Source organism: Electrophorus electricus, chromosome 10 (assembly GCF_013358815.1).
Source record: "Electrophorus electricus isolate fEleEle1 chromosome 10, fEleEle1.pri, whole genome shotgun sequence".
Lineage (NCBI taxonomy): Eukaryota > Metazoa > Chordata > Actinopteri > Gymnotiformes > Gymnotidae > Electrophorus > Electrophorus electricus.
Window position 1 is genome coordinate 7,037,592 of NC_049544.1, and position 19,457 is coordinate 7,057,048.

The 19,457-nt window shown below is 42.5% G+C and overlaps 1 protein-coding gene across 7 annotated transcripts in view; it reads left to right on the forward strand.

Annotated features, from left to right (window-relative positions):
• Positions 1–1,346: 1,346 nt before the first annotated feature.
• sema6e (sema domain, transmembrane domain (TM), and cytoplasmic domain, (semaphorin) 6E) overlaps positions 1,347–19,457 on the forward strand; it is a 96,077-nt gene continuing 77,966 nt past the window's right edge. For 4 of the 7 annotated variants that reach the window (XM_035530525.1, XM_035530529.1, XM_035530530.1 and 1 more), the window contains exons 1-2: positions 1,347–1,564; positions 13,880–13,990. The gene's annotated coding sequence lies outside the window, so the exon portion shown is untranslated. Of the gene's footprint in view, positions 1,565–2,082; positions 2,256–8,613; positions 8,681–13,879; positions 13,991–19,457 lie in introns of all 7 variants that reach the window. The other 3 variants (XM_035530527.1, XM_035530526.1, XM_035530528.1) reach the window with 3 other exon arrangements.

The window sequence follows — 19,457 nt, forward strand, 5'->3', positions numbered from 1 at the left end:
TATGTTTTTCAGCCCACTGCCAATCCCTGAACTGAACCAACTGCTGGCAAGACTGCACTGCAAGCAGGGCCTACTGTGGATTCACTTGGATATCTTTCTCTTCCACAGGGTTCACCACAAAGATTGGGATCACAGAAATAATTAAGCTGGTAAAGAAAATTACTCAAGTATATCTATCAGTAAACAGTCCAGACCAACCGAATCCCCACTGGTGCATTAGTGACCATGAAAAGAAGAAACGGAAAGCAAACCTAAGTGATATATAAAGATTGGATGCACATGCATAGGATTAAAATGAAACTATTCAATGTTATTACATTACAGATAGCCTTTCTCATTAGCCTTTCCTGTTATGTTACAAAATGACAAAAAGATTGCTGATTGAATTTGTGAACCAGAATGGTGGCTTTTTTTTTTTTTTTACCTGATTGTAACTACCCCATCTTACATAACCTTGCTCTGTACTTGTGTTTGTTGCTAACAGAAAAATAAGACCCATGGCCTCCTTTGCAATGACTTGTATCATTCTCTCTACCTGTGACCTACAGAGAAAATTATAATAGCCTTACCATCATAGGTCAGTGATCTAATAACTAATTATATGTTAATGTGTTTTTTCATTGACTAGAATTTCACTGAATTCTGTGTCTAGAATTTTTTGTTGCTTTACTTTTTTCCCTTGGTTGATGGAAATAAGAATTTTTAGTTGCTCAATCTGAATGGCCCCTGTTTAAGAAACACAGAGAGACCTACACAGAGTTTTAGAATATTAAATAGTTGTGACTGTTGAGTGATTTAGAACTCTATGGGTTGTCCCAGTCTTGGACTCAGTTGTGGAACTACAACTGAGCACTGTGTTGAAATGCTTTGTTATCTTAGGACAATTTATTGAAAACTGGCCCATTAGACTAAAATATATTTAGGTCTTACCTTGCAAAAGTCCACCTTCAAAGTACAATTCACAGAAAACATTTCACAAATATTTAGATTTTCTCCAACCAAGTAAGGGAATTAGTGTTCCAGAGTAGTAAACATAATAATATAAAATAATAATAAAAATCTTTAGTTTATAATCTATGACCATTGCACTTTTAAATCAGTTTAATGTGCTTGGAGTATACCGTTTATCCCAACCACTTCCCTTACTAGCAATGTTTTAATGCAGTCAGTGTTTTCGTAAACCTTGTTTGTCAGGTGCCTCACCTCATATATGTTGTGTATAAACTTTTAAAGACAAACATATGCAATACTTTCACTAACTTCAATTGGATAAGCATCGCGTCAATCAAGGAGAAAGGGCGTGTTTTCAAAGAGATCGCTCTGTGTTGTGTAGTTCTAGCGCAGTCTTGCTATTTTTGTGGGCGTGTGTACATCGACGTTGTAGCAAGGGGCACTTCGCAGCTGTCTGCGAGCTAGGAAGAATAAACCTCTTGGGAAAACGCTGAGAAATCGTAAATTTCTGTTTCTCCATTACATTTTCGTTTTGAGAACGGTTTTCGTATCTCCAAGGAATCAGCATTCAGCGTGCACACAAAGGGCAAAGAATTAAAAGGAAAGAAAGGTGGTAAGTGGCCTGTTTTCTTCACTGATTTAAGTTTTTTTTTAACTGTACTTGTGCATATACTCAACTCGGGGAATAAAAACAGTGCGGGTTGTGTCTGATACATTTCCGTAGAGCATTTTTGTTTGAATTTGTAATTAATGGATTTCATTCAGGTCGAACAGCTTGGTCTTCTCCGATGTGTTGCTGCCGCGACACAAAGCCTGTATTGCATTGCATTTGCCAGTGCAACATAATTTAAAGTCCTACAGATATGTAGCCAGTACCCTTTAACATATTACTACGTGCTTTTGTTGCTGAAACGCATCATGTTTCTCTTTAGAAACACGCGTGTCAGTTGCAATTAGTTTAAATCCTTGTCCACGATTTTGGGCACCGTGATTTTGCATGCGGCTATTGTCTGCCAGCTAATTATGTCGCGAATAGTGGTGCAATGTTGTTACACGGCATTGAAGAATCTCAGTGGGCATCCTGATGGGAAACAGATGGGAACAGTCCGTGTCTTTTTTTTTCTTTCATAGTGGCTGTTTGGAGTGCAAAAGAAATGATCAAGTTCCAGTACGGAACGGGCACACTCCTTGCACGTACCTCGCAGACAGACAGCGGAGATGATACGGGGGACGAGGGCGCAGCACCGTCTTCCCGCTGAGATCTTTACCGAACCTCTGAATTTTTCGCTGCTTAATACCACCAGGTGTAATGTTTGTCTCCTCGAAATACCGAGTTTTTCGATAAGCAGCAGCTCTCTCCCGTATCCAAAGCTATGATAAGTTTGAATACACTATAGACAACCCTACAGCATGTTGCGCACACTGGCCAGATCTCTTTCAAGCAGTGGTCGTTTATAGTGCGAAATGGTATCAGTCTGTTCACTGGATGTGTTATTATTGTTTCTTACTTAATACCATTCTGATTTTCGAGGTAGTATAGGGTGCATAAGTAGAGCAATAACCCAGACTTAACTAAGCAGCAACACAGTATAGCCCAGTCAGTTCTTGCTTTGAGTAAAACCTATATGTAGAGGTCACCCAAATTATTTGGATATGTTAATGAATAGGTCACTGTGCTATTACATCTTTTTCTGGCATCCTTTTCTCTTTTCATGTTGGATAATTTTTTTTATTTTTTTTTAAAGGCATTGCTCAGGCATAATTGCAATATAAGTGCTTTTAAAAAGGCTTCAACCATTAATTCTGTTGCTGGAAGAACCTTAATGGATTTCTGAACTGCAAAGCAGCCAGGGCATGACATTTTGTCTTTACTAACAATTTCTTCTTAAATGCATCTGCCTAACCGTGAAGGAGAATTAATAGTAGCAGATTTAAAATATGTTTGATATTATCATTTTTATTTCTTTCCTCATAAAGCAAAAAAAAAAAGTACTGTCATATCGACAAATTTTTGATAGCTAATACTTTCTTCACACAAACTTTGGATTTTTTTTTTGTCAGTCGTAATTTCGATAATTACGAAAAATCCTGTCAGATTATTTCAGTGAACAGCTGTAGTAATTTATGTGCGTTCCTCAGGTAAAGTAACACAAATAATATGTGGGTGTTGATCCATTTGTCACCCCAACAGAGCAAACAGGCCCCTCCCTTTGTTTTTCCTCATTGTGCTTTTTTAACCAGTTTCACAAAGTTTAGTCATGTCAAATTCACAATGTCCAGTTGTAAGCAATCCGCCATGCCATGCAGCCATCAGTATGGGAGGGTGTAAGCTCTGCCAGCTTTCTTCCAGGCATGGAAGGTCTGTGGCTGAGTTCTTTTGAGCTACTGACCTCTCTGCAATGACCAGTGTCTCAACAGGTTTGGGTAAAAGGCCTAACCTGTTGGCTGGTGTGAAACTGGATGGGTGTGATTGAGGTGTGCATCATTCCAAGTCCATGAAGGACAGAGGGAGAGAGCACCCCCCAGTTGCCATCGCACACCTCTGCTGCTGGTTGCCTTTCCTCTGGTGCTCACAGGCGTTGCATGGCACAGTTCAGATTCAGTATGAGCCTTGAGGTGCAGTGTTGGTCATAGGCAGCCTTTGTGCTCTGCACCACTCAGGAGCCCATGTAGAGGTCATAAGCTATGGGTGTTTGCAGATATATCTTATCACAGGTGTATTATTGCATTTAAAGATAAATTGTACTTTGAGCTCTTCAGTCAAATGATAGTGGCAAAATGCCAGTTGTGTTAACATTAAAACCCCCTGTTGTTCAGTACTGTATACTTCTGGCTCCTAGTTTACAAATAAATTCCAATAAATGCTATAATTTTGTGTTGTTAGATTTTTATGGTCAGGTTTTATGAAGGTTGAGTAACAGTTCCTGTTCTCTTTAACTGTAAACTTTCCTCTGCTTCCAGTGAGCCCCACACTGCCAGCCTCTTTGCAAGTGTGGGTAATGATGCGTATAGCCTGGGGTGTAATTTTATTTCCAATTTCCGTTGCTGTAGTTTTGTCCTAAATGATGTTACGCTAGCAGGGTGCTGCGGATGACTGTGTCTTCCTAATGGTTCTTTGGGTAATGAGTGCTGAAATAGGCTTGGTGCTACAAGTGCAGATCTAAGCCATCTACTCTTCACGGTCTCTTTTCGGTCAGTGTGTTTTATTTTTCTTCCCATCAGGCCGCAGATAGAGGCATTTACTTTTGAACCCCATTTGGCCCATTAGACCAGTTTTTTATGACAGACTGACATTCAGAATGGATTCATGCTCAGGGATGGGAGGGAGACACAGTGAACACTTTACCCTGCTGTTTGGACATTGAGAAACAATAAATCACCTTCAATTAGAAAGTATTGGGGGTTTGTACCATTTCCTAATTCTCCCTTATATTTCACACTGATTGTTGTTGCCCCTAGCAACAGGACAGCCCATAGCTTGTAGATACACCTGGAGTGGTAAATTATGAGGCAGTGGGAGGGGTTGGGATGGGCAGGGGGTGGCAGGCAAAAGAGCACTGCTTGCTCCTGCATGGCTGCCCATGTCCAGCAATGGGCCTAGTACCCCTGGGGAGTGAATTATTACCTGTCAGATGTGAATCCCCTGCATCATCTATAACCCAGGCCTGACACAGGGCCAGCCAGACCCAGCACAGCAGCATAACCACTGGGCCTTGGCTTTCAAGCCTGGCCAACTCTCTCTGGGTGGGGAAAACTTATTAGCTTGCTGCCATAGCTATTGCAAATAGCTTAGGAAAATGGCCTTGTTTTCTAGGTAACCTCTGATGTATTTAGGATGTATTCATATATGTGTGTGTGTGTGTGTATGCTCAAACATATGCACATGCATGCACCCATGACATCCAAATGACATCTCTGAGTTTGGCTGGTTCTGTTTGCCTATGGTAAATGGAAGTGATGATTTTTTTTAGGGAGCAGGGGTCGAGGATCATGCTAAAATAACAGTTGAGCCAATTCCAAGTAATCAGCCATAACAGGGACCTGAGACATTAGAGAAGTTAAATAGGAATTGCTTATCTCACTGACACCATTTGCCACCTCACGTTCAGTTTTTCTGTGCCCGGAAATATGCCTGACATAACTCCAATTGGTTTCAACATTAACACCACAAACCCCCGACTGCTCTTTGGCTGGCTGTGGACTGAAGAAAAACACCATAATGATGAACACTGAAGGGGGGGAAGAGCTGAATGAGTGCTGAGCTGAGAGGGAGGCTGAAGTCGGAGAGAGGGAGGGCATGTCCTGGCCTTCACCTTGGACAAGTTACAGACCTCAACCCCCATTTCCCTCCTGCTCTTGGACAGACTGGCTGGCTTCAAGTGGCTTTCTGAACCATTTTTCAGAGTCTTTAACCCGTTGTCAAACACGCCGTGTGGTAGTCCTGGCTGAGCCACGGCACCCACTCGGGGAGGGGGCAGTGAGGCGACAGCTGCCTCGCGGTATGCTCAATGGAGCCTCTCCAGCTAATGTGCAGTACCACAAGTTCAAAACCATCAAACTCGGATAAACACACAGAGGGAAAGGGAGAGAGGGAGAGTGGAGAGTGCTTCGGAGAAGCAAAATGCATACAACTGTCCTGCAGCTTCCTTTAATTTCCCTCACGTATTGTCTGTTTTGCTGTGACAAACCAAAGCGCTGTTGAAGTATGCGTGGCAAACCAGTTTCTCTGGATGCAAACAACGTGAATGGAATTGCATTATAGTGCTGAATTTTTTTTTTTTAAGGGAAATTATTCTTTATTGTGGTTATTTCAGTGTTTCCAAAAAAAAAAGCAAAAAAATCCCCAGAGCTGTTTTATGCTATGGTGCACATAGCGACACAAATGCAGCCACACACACACACACACACACACACACATACACACACACACACACACACACACACACACACACACACACACACACACACACACACAGACAGAATGAGCTGCTTACCCAACTGTCATCTTTAGGAATGTTCAGATAGCTGGGCTGAGAGAGCTAAATCACATTGGGCTGGAACCAGCAGGCAGGCTAAGTCACAGAGGCATGGCTTCACTGTTAGGGCTTTTCCCTCCTTTCTGCCACTGGCAGCTCTTCACACCAGATTACGGAGTGATGACTAACTCCATTTCTTTGCGCTTCCACTTTCAGCTGCATCCCCTGCTCCGCGTCTTCCACCACACAAGTAGCCTTTTGTAGCCCTCCCATTGGTATGCTAGCATTACGGGCCAAACCCGCCAGCTATGGCCGAGCGCTTCCAGGATCAGCTCTGTGCTAGGCTGATGTCCACTGCGGTTCCTTTTTAATTGCTCTCATTTCTGGATATAAAATAGAACCCGCAGGACCGGGGCTCCCTGTTTTTAATTGCTGTTGGCCATATGTAGCAGTTATTGATTTCTGCACTCTGTAGAGATTTAGAGGTGCTGTGATCTGTGCCCTAAATGATCTCTTAATCAGTTTATAATGGAACAGCTCCTCCTGTCACATTGATTAGCTGCTTGCACTGAAATAGTTGGAGAGCTTTAACTTTGTAATCTGGTTTGAGCTCTCTAGGCCTCGTTACAGTCTGCTTACCTCAGAGGCTGTCTTCAGCAGGCCTTATTGCTGTATGCATTCACCTCAGCACTGGCAAAGAAAATGCAGTGGTAGCTCAGTGGTTAAGCTACCCGACTTGTAATCCGGAGGTTGCTGGTTCAAGCCACAGCACTGCCAAGTTGACACTGTTGAATTGTAAACAGAAGGTTGCCAGTTCAATGCCCACCATTGCTAAGTTGCCACTGTTGGGCCCCTGAGCAAGGCCCTTAACCCTCAATTGCTCAAGTTGTACTCAGTCATAATTGTAAGTCACTTTGGATAAAAGTAAATGTGAAATGACACTTGAACAGAAAAATCTGGCATTAAAATGTTAGAAGTAGAATGTGTTATTCAAGCCCCACCTCTGAGATTCACTTTTATCACTTTTGAACCGCTCAAAACCTGTTTTGAAAATTCAGGTTTGCACTCAGGCTGTCTGTTGTTCTTGGAAACTGGCTGCTGCTCCTGAGAGTCCAGAAATGAGAAAAGCAGTCTGCAAATGGAGAGAACCTGGGTCGTTGCTTTGTCTGAAAATACTTTCACTATTTGCTAAGTTTTGTTAGGCTTTTTCTTTTATTGTAATTATTTACTTCCCACTAACATTTAAGTGTTTCTGGATTTTTTGGTCTTTTATATTAAGAGTTTTAGAATTTAATGATGCTTTTTAGCACAATGGCCAACATGGAATTTTAAATATCTCTGCAGGATTCAGTGCTATGTGAGTAATAGTTGACTGCCTCACTGCATGTTTTTAAAACGAGCAGTTTTATGGCTCTAAAGAGTGAAACAGAGCAGGAAATTAAAAGGCTGAGAAGTTTTTTTTTTTTTTTTTTTTTTTAACAGTTAAAGTTGTAGCTCCATCCAGCAGAGACGAATCATCACAGCCCATTCACTCAGGACAGCAGGGCTTCCGACCCTGCAGAAGAGCTTTGATATGAGAGTTGAGATTTTCATTTTCCAGTTTTATTTTTGATAGTGGCCTTATGTGGAGGCAAGCTGGTAGGAGTTGTTCAGTGTGAATCTAGTGTGACCATATGCACATTATGTAAATCCCTCCAATTTCCCAGGCTTCCATAAATAGAAGTCTCCTTTGACCTTCATGGAGTGAATCTTGGCGCGGGTGGGCCCATGTGTCTTCAGAAGAGGAGCAGGGCTATACGGAGGCTGATCATACAGTAGTCTGCATAACACAGCAATCTGGGGGTGGGGTCTGTTTGACAGGTGAGAATACGGAATCGGTTCAGACTGGGGTGGGTTTAAGATTAGAAACCGGCACTGAACTCCGTAAGGTTCTGCGAACTCTGAGGACATTTACTAGAACGCCATCTATTTTTAGTACTTGCTGTGAGGGGGCGGGGCAGGGGAGAGATGTGGTGGTTGGCTGAGGCGCTGTCATAAAATCTCCCCTTGGTACATGGCCAAGCACCACTAGGCCCCCAATTCTCCCTCCTTCGTGCTTCTCTCATTCAAGTGTGTCTTACTGTAAACTACACGATGACTCCGTTCTGTGTGAATGTGTGCGTGCGTGTAAGTAAATGAGCTTGCAGATTTGTGGGGTTTTGTGAGCATGCTATTTCTCATGGCCTTTGTCTTTGTGAGCTATTTTGTATACTGGAGTTGAGAGTTGACTCTAGTAAATTTCCAAATCTCCTATCGCGCACACGCACAATTATAAAGTTCTGGTCTAAAGCTACCAGATGTCTTCATCTGATCCTTCTTTATTGCTTTTTTACATTATCTCTCTCCTGGCCAGTGGCTTATCCCAGTGGAGCAATCTTCGCTACACACTGACGTGTTAAAAGCGACTCCCTGTAAACAAATCAGCCACATACAGACACATTACCTCTAACAGTCTGCCTCACCTACACTTAACCACATTAGGCGTGAGCCCAAATGTCACATGTCTTTCGTTCTTTTTTTATTCTTTTCTTTTTTTCTTTCTTTCTTTCTCACGTCTTTTTTCTCCTTTATCCTTCTTTTTCTCTCATTACACGTTCACTCCTTCCTCTCGCTCTCTCTTTCTTTTTCTCTCCCTCACTAAATTCAGTACACCAGTAGGAGGCAGATGATGTCACCATGCAGGGGGGCGAGCTGCAGCACTCTGAAATAATCAAGTCAGTCTCGCAACCTTCTCTCATTTTATATATATATATATATATATATATATATATATATATATATATATATATATATATATATATATATATATATATATATATATATATATATATATAAAATATAAATGTATTTATATGTAGCGAGAGCGAGAGCACAGGAGTAAAAGTTGCAGAGTAGTACTCAACGTCTCCAGAGAAACAGGACATTTGGTCAGAGGTCCTTCATCAGCTGCACAAGCAAAGTGTGTGTGTGTATTTTTTTAATATATGTATATATATATATATATGTATGTGTGTGTGTGTGTGTGTGTGTGTGTGTGTATATATGCATGTATGTATATGTGTGTGTGAGAGAGTGATGGAGCAAGAGCAGGTCAGTCTGATCCAAGTTCCATCTCTCTTGGGTGAGCCAGTTGGAATATATGTATATGCCTGCCAGTGTGAGGATGGAAAAGGGGCGGTTATATATGAGTAAGGGCAGACTTGATGGGACTGTTGCCTGCCAAATGTCTTACTGAGCTTTGGAAGCATTAGATTTCTTTGTGAGTCGCAGCCTGTCTCAGCTGGAACTTCCATTCATGCTCATTGATTCTCATTTTGAAAGGGCCGCATGGCAGGCCAGGAGCATTAGTACAAAACAGCTCATGGAGTTCAACAACTTCCTGGTGGAAATATTAGTTTCTGGGTTGACAAAAACATTGGCAGTACATATACTGTATGTTTCTTTTGTGCTTAAATGAACTATCAATTAACTGTCGACTGCTGTAAGTGTTTCCATTTGTCTTCTTACCAAAGTAAGCTTACAATGCTCCGCTAACCAAGCTTTGAGCTCTGTGTGCATCCATCCCATTTTCAATTCAGATGCATGCTGTTTTTTTCCTCCCCCAAATTAGCATGATAACACCCTGGAGATGGAAATGGAGAAGAGCTAACCACATAGCTCTCGCTCTCTCTCTCTCTCTCTCTCTCTCTCTCTCTCTGTCTCTGTGTGTGTGTGTGTAACAGCAGCTTATTGTCATACTGAAATGCTTCATTGGATAAACTAGCACTCTGATCTCTTCCATAAATCTCTTGTATCGTTGACCAACAGCAAATAGGGGAATGGAACACAAAGGCAAATTGTACGTCTTTTTCTTTGTGGTGCACTTGATATTATGTTTGGTTAATAAGCTCGTTTTCAGAGCTATTACTCCATGTTAATCACATCCTGGTGTGCCCACATGAGAAGATCATGGACATACTTCATTTCCATGATTTGCCACTGTTGTGAGTGTGAGAGGAATGCTACTTAGAGAGGTGGGAAGGACCATGCTCATCCAAAAGTTTTCACTGTGCCTCTGCCACACATTTGAATCTGAGTTGTTTCTGCCATTGAGACTGTGCGGAAGTGGCGGAGGTGAAAGCCGGCTGGCTGAAGATGTGTTTTTGTGTCCAGGTGCCAAGAGGACCACCCAGCAGTTCTTTCACTTTTTTTTTTTTCTTCTTCCTTTTTTTAATAAGCAGTCCAGACCAAGTCAGCTCTGTTGCTCTTTGTAAAACCTGACACCCACCGCGCTGAATGGGCCGACCCAAATCCCAGTCTTCCTCCCAGCACAATCCCACTAGGTTGCGGGGGTCACAAGTTAAGCAGGGGCAGCATCGTGGCCTGAATAGTAAAGGGATTGATTTTCTTCAGTGAGCGTGGCGTTGAGGGATGGAGATGATTCAGGTCAAATCATTTACCCTCTACAGGAGGAGGGGGAGTAGAAGAATGCACTGGTGAAAGGGGGAGCGAAGAGGGCACTCCCAACATGTCAGCCTAATGTCTTCAGTGAGCTGCCCAAAATGGGACACAGATCAGCGTTCCTTTTTTTAAATAGGCAACAGAAGAGTGGTGACAGGAGATGATGGCAAGTTTTTAGTGCTAGCTACTTGTTTAGATTTAACTGAGCTGTTTATCTCACCCCTCCCACCCCCCCACCCCCTCGGGCTCTACTTAAATGGTACAGTCGGCGAGGCCCACATCCCTTCTCACTGCCAGGACCTCCAGAATTCCTGGTTGATTGTTTAGCTCCATGCCTGGGTCTAGATGACTCAACTGAATTATGCGTTCGCTACAGTCATGCCTTGCTGCCAGCCGAGAGTCTTTCATGCATTTACACCTAATTTTAGATGATTGTAAAGATCTTTGTTCATTGTTGGAGGCATTTTCTGCCTGTTTTGTGTTCAGCTTGGCAGTTTGGATTTATTCTGATAGTCATGCTAAAGTGGAAAGATAACGGAAGTGCACTTTTGTATGGATAAAAGTTTTAAGCTCCCCTATTAAGCATGTGTGTGCATGCATGCATAGATGTATCCATGCATGTGTACAGCCATATAATGGCAATGAGTTTTGAATTATATGGTCCTCATAAGGCTGAGAGCTTTATCCCAGATAATGATCTGCTAAATCTTTGTGCCCAAGACATCATTAATCAAACTCCACAAGAAAGCAGCTGGTGATTCGGAGAGCCCCTCTTCCCTTCGGACATGCCCTACTGACTCTTGCTTTCCATGGTTTGTCTGTGTATTTCATATGCTTTTGGGTCTGAGCCAAGACAAAGTATGTGGTGAGGACATTTTCTACAGATGCCATGTCAGATTTGTGTTCGGAGATCTATTTATTCTCTAAATCCGCACCTAACAAAGGAGCCCCAACATGTGCAGGATGTTATTCCAGGAATCCGTTAAGGCAGCCGTGTTCCTGGAGTCCTGAATGGTGAAATATATTGTTGAAGTGCTGAGGTGAAACCTGCCTCGCTCTCGCTCTCTCTCTCTCTCTCTCTCTCTCTCGCTCTTTACCTCTCTCTCTTGGATCAATTGGTTGAGCTCCCATAAAATCCAAAGATTTTAGATTTTTATACCCTAGTAAATATTTTCAAATGATTATATTATTTTCCTAAATGTAGATATTCCAAATATTCCACGAATGAGAGAACAATTTTGTGATTTTGCCATTAGGGAACTATTTTCAGACAAGCTTGATTGTGAAACTTGTGCTGTAAGGCATGTAGTGTGTATATGCTGTGGGTTGAAAGACGTTAGCCCTGCTGTAAAGGTTGTCCAAAATTATTCTTTTTTTATTTTCCAAAGTCCTTCGTAATGCTGTTCTATTTACAAATTAGTTTCTAGTAGAATTTTAGTTGCACCACAGTTGTAAGCATTTTCTGGCCCCAAAGGTTTAATATTGGACATTTGGGAACAATTTAGGATAGCATTAAGAGGTCTTGATAGTTTGCTTGTCTTTTTCATGTGATAATCGCAGTATGATTTTCTGAAGAAGACGGAGATGATGAAGAATGAAAAAGCATTTTGCAGTTTAGTAAAGCATAAATCTCAGTCATACACTGGCCAGCTGCCTGGCAAGTATCGCGTGAACCCAAAATAAAGTGACACGGATGCATTCGAGTTGTGTTTCTCCATTTTTATGGTTTCTGCTGGATATTCTTAGCAGCAGTAATGCAAGACATGTTTACAGAGGAAGGCCTGTACCAGTGGAAGATAAACTGGGAAGATACAGTGCAAAATGTTAGAGAATTGTGATTGACTCCTCTCTGTTCCTTAACCTGAATACTGAAGAGCAGGAAGGAGCCAGGTGCCCCCTGCGCTTATCTTCTGACTTTAAAAGCCTCAGAGGAATGTTGCTCCAACCCTCACCAACCAGAACAACCTGTCCACAGACAGCCTGTTACAGCTGTGCAACAAATCACAGTAGTCCTGATCCAGGACCAGTTTCTGTTCTGTTTCATTTTAGGTTTAAAAGCCAGACTGACCCAGAAACAGCACTTGGGTTTAGGATGTTTTGAGCTGGCCAGTTCTGGAGCATAACTGGCTTGGAGAGAATGGATTCGTTTTTGTTGTTGTCTACAAAATATCTTGGTGAATATGAGCCCTGGAACTGAACTGCTGTTGCGCTCCTAAATTTTGGATTTGTCACACTGAAACGGGCCATGAAGATCTTTTGTGAAAATGCCCCAGGATACAGAGAGTGCTTCAGGTCAGTTCCTTTCAGATGGGAGCCTGTGCCCCTTAGCCTGAGCATGGTTTTTAAGGCTCTCACAAGTGAACACTGTGAATGTTCTCGGTCACTGTTTTGCAAATATTGGCTTTTCAGATAATTTGCCTGCCACTTTCTTAGGTTACTCAGTATTGCCTTAGTCACAGACGGACTTTAACATTTTCTAGTGGTCTATAATTTATAGATTTTTAATTTGAAGAATTAAGAGGTCTCTCTACCAGAGCATAACTAATTTAGCCTGCCCTGAGGGGGATTTGTAAGTTGAAGCTTATTTTACAATATTAGGCCTGACTGTTATTAGATCAATTTTTCTCATTTATTTCTCCATTATTCTTCATTAAGACAAGATGCGTCCATCTACAATGTAAGCAAGTCTAATGCACTTTGTGTTTTGTGAAGAGACCGACGAGGAGGCATACTGATAAAGGGTTGGAGACTGGGAAGAAGAGGCGTGTGCTTGAGACTCACGCAAAGAAACACAGAGCGAGTTAGAAGGGCTAAGCCACAAAGACCAGAGAAGGCAGGGTGGTGGTGGTGGTGGTGGTGGTGGTGGGGGGGGGGGGTAGAGGAGAGCGTCAGAGTGACGCAGGTCTGCTTAAGGAAAGAAGCTGGCAGAGAGGAGCATTTGCACGCAACAGATTGAAGGAACAGATTGCGCTCCAAGATGCCCTGAGATTTGGACAGCTTCGGAATGGGATTTGTAGAGATTTGGTTGGAAATCTGTCCATAATGAATATTAAGTGAACAGTTCCTCCATTTTCTTGCGTGCAAAGGCATTGTTTTCTCTAAATGTTATTACTGTTTTCTGTTTCCTGTTCTTGGCGCGATGTCCCGGTGCTAGAAGAGAGAGATTTGTTTCACTTAGTAGTGTATTCAGACAATATAAAAAGTAAAAAGTGATTAATCTCTGAATTCATCTTATATGATATTAAGTATGATAAGAATGATGGTACTTAATACAGTGAAAAAGCTGCAGAATCTGTGGCAAATTAGTAAAAAGATCCAATAAATGTATTTTGTGGAGAAAACAGCTGTGAAAGGACTGTGTTTGGTGTAAAGTAACTGTGTGCCTGGTTTTTATTTAGTAAGATGCATCTAATCTGAATGCTGTAACAACTCCTTTAATAGCGGTTTTCTTTCTTTGTTCCCCCCACCCCCAGACTGAGGAATGCTACAGCTTCACTGAGAGTCTCCAGCATTTTATCAGACACACTTCGCCTCAACTTTGTCATGTGCCTCCAATCCAGCAATATCATTGGACAAGCATTGAGGTAGGAACCAATGGGAAGCAATTTGCTGAACTCTTAGTCTCCAAAATCACTCATGTTATTTCTTCTTGACCTCTTGAACCTTTGTTGATATTTGCTTGGTGAAATACAATTGCACTTTCTGAAGAAAGGCAGTTTGATTTGGCAGAAAACTGAAGCCTTAGCCAGCTGCATTACTTTAGGCTGGCTGGTCGCCGCAGGGCATTGTGTGGGATTATTTTATTATTTTTTTGGTCAATTTGAACAGCCTAATACAAATACAGAATGTACTTTCCACAAAAATACATTGGTGTTTGAGAATAAATCAAATCCTAGGTTCAGCAGTTGACCGAGGAAAGTGTGCAGGCAAAAAGAGTGCAGAGGGAGAGAGGTCAAAAATAAAGAGAGAGGGGAGAAGGGGAGGGAGAACAAGCGAGAAGAAGTAAGCCATAAGGGAAAAAAGGACAGACAGACAGACAGACAGACAAAGACGACGTGAAAGAATGAACCAGAAACTGTGAAACATGGGCTGAGCCACGACGGAGAACTGAAGAGAGAATAAAAAAAAAAAAATAGGCAATGTCTTTTTAGTACTTCTGAATAGTCTTCACCAGAGCACACCTGATGCACAGACCCAAAGAACTGGACCCCAAGCCAGCACTGGACCCACAGTGATCATAAGCACACAGGCACGTACAAAGGCTCACACACCTGAAGACTGGCTCGAGGAGTGATGGCGGTGACGTGGGGCCTCTCCTGCGTGCGCTAGGACCAGATGGATGGCCAGATGCAGGGCTGGGTTTGACCTTGGTGCCTACAGAAAGCGAACAGCCTAGTCCTCCCACGCTTCACACTCTCTCAGCCAGCTCGGCCTCCCCATGCTCCCTGGTGCCGCCTTCTGCCTGTGACAGCTTCTGATCTTTTTTTTTTTTTTTTTTTTGTCTTTGGATGAAGCATATGGAACCATTATAAAGGGCTGGTGTGGAAAATGCTGTCACAGTCTTTCAGAGTGGCTGCATTTTAATCACTGAGCCCGAACACTCATGTGATTCGGCAGACTCCTTAATCTAATGCAGGACTGTGTGAGAGAGGGAGAGGGAGGGAGGAGGCAGGGAGACAGAGTGGGTGGGGCAGAGAGGCGTGTGTACAGGTAATAATTGGGGCGAATGGGTCCCCAGGGTTGATCGAGAGCGGCCTTATTAAGTCAGTCGAACTCGCGGGTGAGTTCACCCCACTTCCCTTTGCTCACGCCTGGTAAAGCTGCCATACATCCCAGCTCCACTGTACCAGCAGCTAAAACATTTGCTCCATGAGCTCTTCCATTTCATGGGTCTTCAAAGTAAGACTTGAAACACTGACTACTCAAAATCAAAGCAAAGTGACGCCAGCATTGATGGACTATTTGCTTCTTTTTAAAACTGGCCTTGTTTTTTTCTACCTTGTATTAAGTTGCTCATTTTGTGCTTGGTGTAGCGGAACTAAGAAGGAACTATTCTAACTTCAAAGTTTTATGGTTTTAATGATAATTCTCAGATGGGTGGCTTTGTATTTGAAAGGAGTAAAAAAAAACAGGTGGGTGAAGGTGGATGTGGATTGTGTTCTGTCTCTGCCTAGATCTATTAATTGTGGGGTTCCACAAGGAAGTATTGTTTGTTTCTTTTTTGTTTGTTTGTTTTAAAACATGAAATTGATCAATACAATGAATAAATCGGTCAAAGAGGCTGCACTGCTTTTAACAGATTACTAAAAGATTTGGGACATATCCTGGAAACTAGAGTTAAATTTCAGCCACTAACCATGGATTGTATTAGACAAGATTGTCTTAGACAAGTATTTAAGTATAAGGACATGGTCTTGTGCAAACTAATTTACATTATTATTACATTATCTTCCTATTAAACCAATACAAATATTTCAACTTGCACAGGGTTCCAACCCTGCCAAAAACATTTGTAATTGGGCTCATGGATTCATGGGAGATGTTGAGAGTTGTTCTTTCTAAATCATTTTGAATCAGAGAGTTGGCCTTAGAACATGTTATACTTATGTTATACTTCAGTTCTGCCTTCAGTGTCTTCCCTTAGTATGTTTTATTAACAGAACAGTGTAGGTGAAGTTCCACAGTGACACAAATATGAATAGAAAAAAAAATTGATTTTATTTATATATATATATATATATATATATATAATCAATGTTTTGGCCTCTTATATCCTGCATGGTTTACTCCTGAACAGTGAGTTACTGCACTGAACATCTGACCAAAGCATGGACGCATCCACTCCATGTAGCCTACTCATGCTGGCTCCAAGAGGGCCTCCTTGTGATTTTGTTTCAAACTTCCTCTTCATAAAAAATGCTCTTTAAGACTCTTTGTTGTGAGAGACGTTGGTCTGACCGAAGGCCTTTTCACTGAGCAGTTGACAGTAGACCAATTTCTGTTCCCTTTCAGTGTGTCATAAACAAACTAACCCCGTTCGTTTATCGTCACCATTGGTGTCAGTGTGGCCACCTATCGTTCGCCTCCATCTTGTCCATGTTCCTCCTTTCTTCCCTCCCTACCCATACACCATAGCCTGGATTGTGGCCTGCACACTAGTGCACGCTCACTAGGCTCTGTGTTCACAAGGCCTCCTCATATACCAGGGCAATTTGCAAATCAAGTGAAAGGTTGTTAAACAGTTTTATCAGGAGTGTGTGTGTGTGTGTGTGTGTGTGCTTCAGCATCTAACTGCACTACATGTTAATACGTCTTGAATTGTGAGGCAGCATGTTTAGCATGCAACTCTTCCCAAGGCCTGTGCGCAATGGGACTGGTTTACAGGGTGACTGAGAGGAGGGTGCTGGTGTCCTGGGCACCCAGGAGCACTCTGGAGGCACTTTCATATTGGGAACCCAACACCAAAAGTAGGAGTTAAATGGGAGGAGGAGGAGGATGCTTTCCTCCCTCTGTTCTCATCAAATTGGTATCTAAGAACCATGGTGTGTGCATACGTGTTTGCGTGTGCATGTGCCTGCATGTTCGTGTGTGTGGCCTTAGTTGTTTGTTAATCCCCCAACCCTGGCTAACCGGGAAGTGCGTGTACCCCATGCTAACCTGCACCTCCAGTCTTGCCAGCCACTCCTTGGGGTCCTTCTAATCCTGCATGTGCCCTTGGCAGCGATTACAACCTTCTCAAAAGCTTTCCATCACAAGGCTTCAAAGTGAAGGGGTGGAGAGGGGTTGGGATCGGGGTAGGATGGAGGTGAGCAGCACCTGGTCGGCCTGTGGGTCAGCCTGAACCTTTACCAGAGTGTTTTCCATTATAGCACAGTGAGACCTGAAGGCCCTGGGGGAGAACGTGGGCAGATGGGGAGGGAAAGCTTAATATGTGGTGACAGATTAATCCCCCCCACACACAATTCCCATTGCATTTTTAATGCTCTTTTCTGTAAGTAGCAAGGCAGTACCAAAGTGTATTTCCAGTTGAAGAAATAATTACAAACTTTGCATAGCACACTACATAGCTTTTACAAGTTTCCATGTGGGGAACAATTTTATTTGGTGTTTATTTAAGATTTATAATACTAGGGTTTGTTTTGTCTGTAAACTTTAATGCAATAGCACTGGGCATTAATACTCAGTAAAACATTTTACTGTTTCTGTTGTGTTGGATATTGAGGGGGGGAAATGGTTTCATAGTGCTGTAATTGTGTTTTGAATGTTTTTCTTCCTCTTCAAACTCACTTAAGCAATGTATGGCTCCTATGGCCTGATTACTGAGGCAGTAGCATGCACAGACTTTTTTAGCTCACACAAAAATCAATAACAGATTCGGTGTCTGGACAAGGCGTTCGTCATGAGCCATCGTCGGGGATAACAGTCGCGTCGGCAGCATTGCACATGCTAACCGTTTTAGACGTGCTGTTTGTAGTAGCAGTGCCTGGGCTGTCTGAGACGGAGTAGTGGCGTGACTGAACCACTGCTCTGCGCTGCATTGGCTTTGGTGCCATATGTTTCCAACCACCCATTCATCCTCTGGGTCCAAAACAAGTCATCCTGAGCTTTTTCAGTAACATGCTGGCCACCAGACGGAAATAATTGTGGGTTAATACTGGCTCCTGCTATTTATGTTGAAATCCTTAAGGAGGACATTTGTTTTGTTGCATATGATGTGTTATTGTAAAGATGGGGGGGGGGGGGTTGTATTCAACAATATCTCTTTCCTTTGGAGCAGGCTGTATCTCTCTCTCTCTCTCTCTCTCTCTCTCTCTCTCTCTCTCTCTCTCTGGTTTGAATTATAACTCTTTGCATTCAAGTTTACTTGTCTATTTAACTGGATTCAGCCAATGAGAGATGACCTCATCTAAAATGACTGTAGACCTCTGGCAGAGAATGGCCAAGAACATCTCTCTTAAAGAGGGTGGAGGGCTCTTGAAAAAGCTCATCTCTAGTTAGATTGTCTAAAAGCAATTAGTTGAAATGGCAGATAAAGGGACAGGACCTTGGCTGGCTGTCCAGATTTCAACATTTAACTTATCTTAACCTCTGTTTATATTCCCTAATAAAAAAATTTATGAATCTACATTTTGAATCGTCTTTTGTGGTCTTTGTTTACAGTACTACCAAAGGTGGTAGCGGTGTATGTAATATTTTCATTTGTATTTTGGGCACTTTATTCAGGGGCCAGTTCATGAAGACGTCATTTCCATGGGGAAAAAAATCTCATTCTGTGACTCATTACTGTAATTGAACTAAACACTTTGTGGCAGTGTTCAAGAGGCCTTGCTTGTTCAAAGCCTTGATTGGAATAAAGGGATGATGGGTGTGAAGGAGCTATTATACCAGATGAGAAGCCACTCTGCCTCTTGTAAGCTTTAATGCCAGCACAGTGCCCACACATCCTGCCAATTAGCTTAAGTATCGTCCTGTCCCGTTCTCCCTGCGCTGCCCAAACCCTCTCGCCTTGAACGATTATTCCTCATCTTTTCTGTAAAAAAGCTCAAGCTATTAAACCCCATGGCTCTGATTGCAACTGCTTGATGTCATATTGCGACAATGTTACAGATCTACTAGTGAGACAGATAGGACTTTTGCTAAGTGCTGCGATGATTGCTGTTTTCACATGTGGCTCAGTTTGTTTATGGTATCGGTCCCCACTCACTATTCTCCATGCAACACAACTTGATATGTCATTCGATTTCCCCGTCATGCCACCCATCTAAGTCATTTGTTTATTTGTGATCATTCATATGACTCTCGTCGGATTATTTTGGATGCTGCCTGATTTGCTGATTTGTCTTTAGGGACGCCTCCATGGACTCCGAGTACTGATGCCAGCATGTGCTTCTGATTTGCGTCTTCTTACGGCATACCTCCTGGAAACTTCTGCGTTCTGAAACTAGCGCTTTCTCACGGTGCATCCGGAAGAGCCAGCGTGTGTGGAGCAGGGCGTGAAGCTGGGTTTAACTGGGTTCAGGCTCCACCCAGCAGGCGTTATGGGGCTTTTAC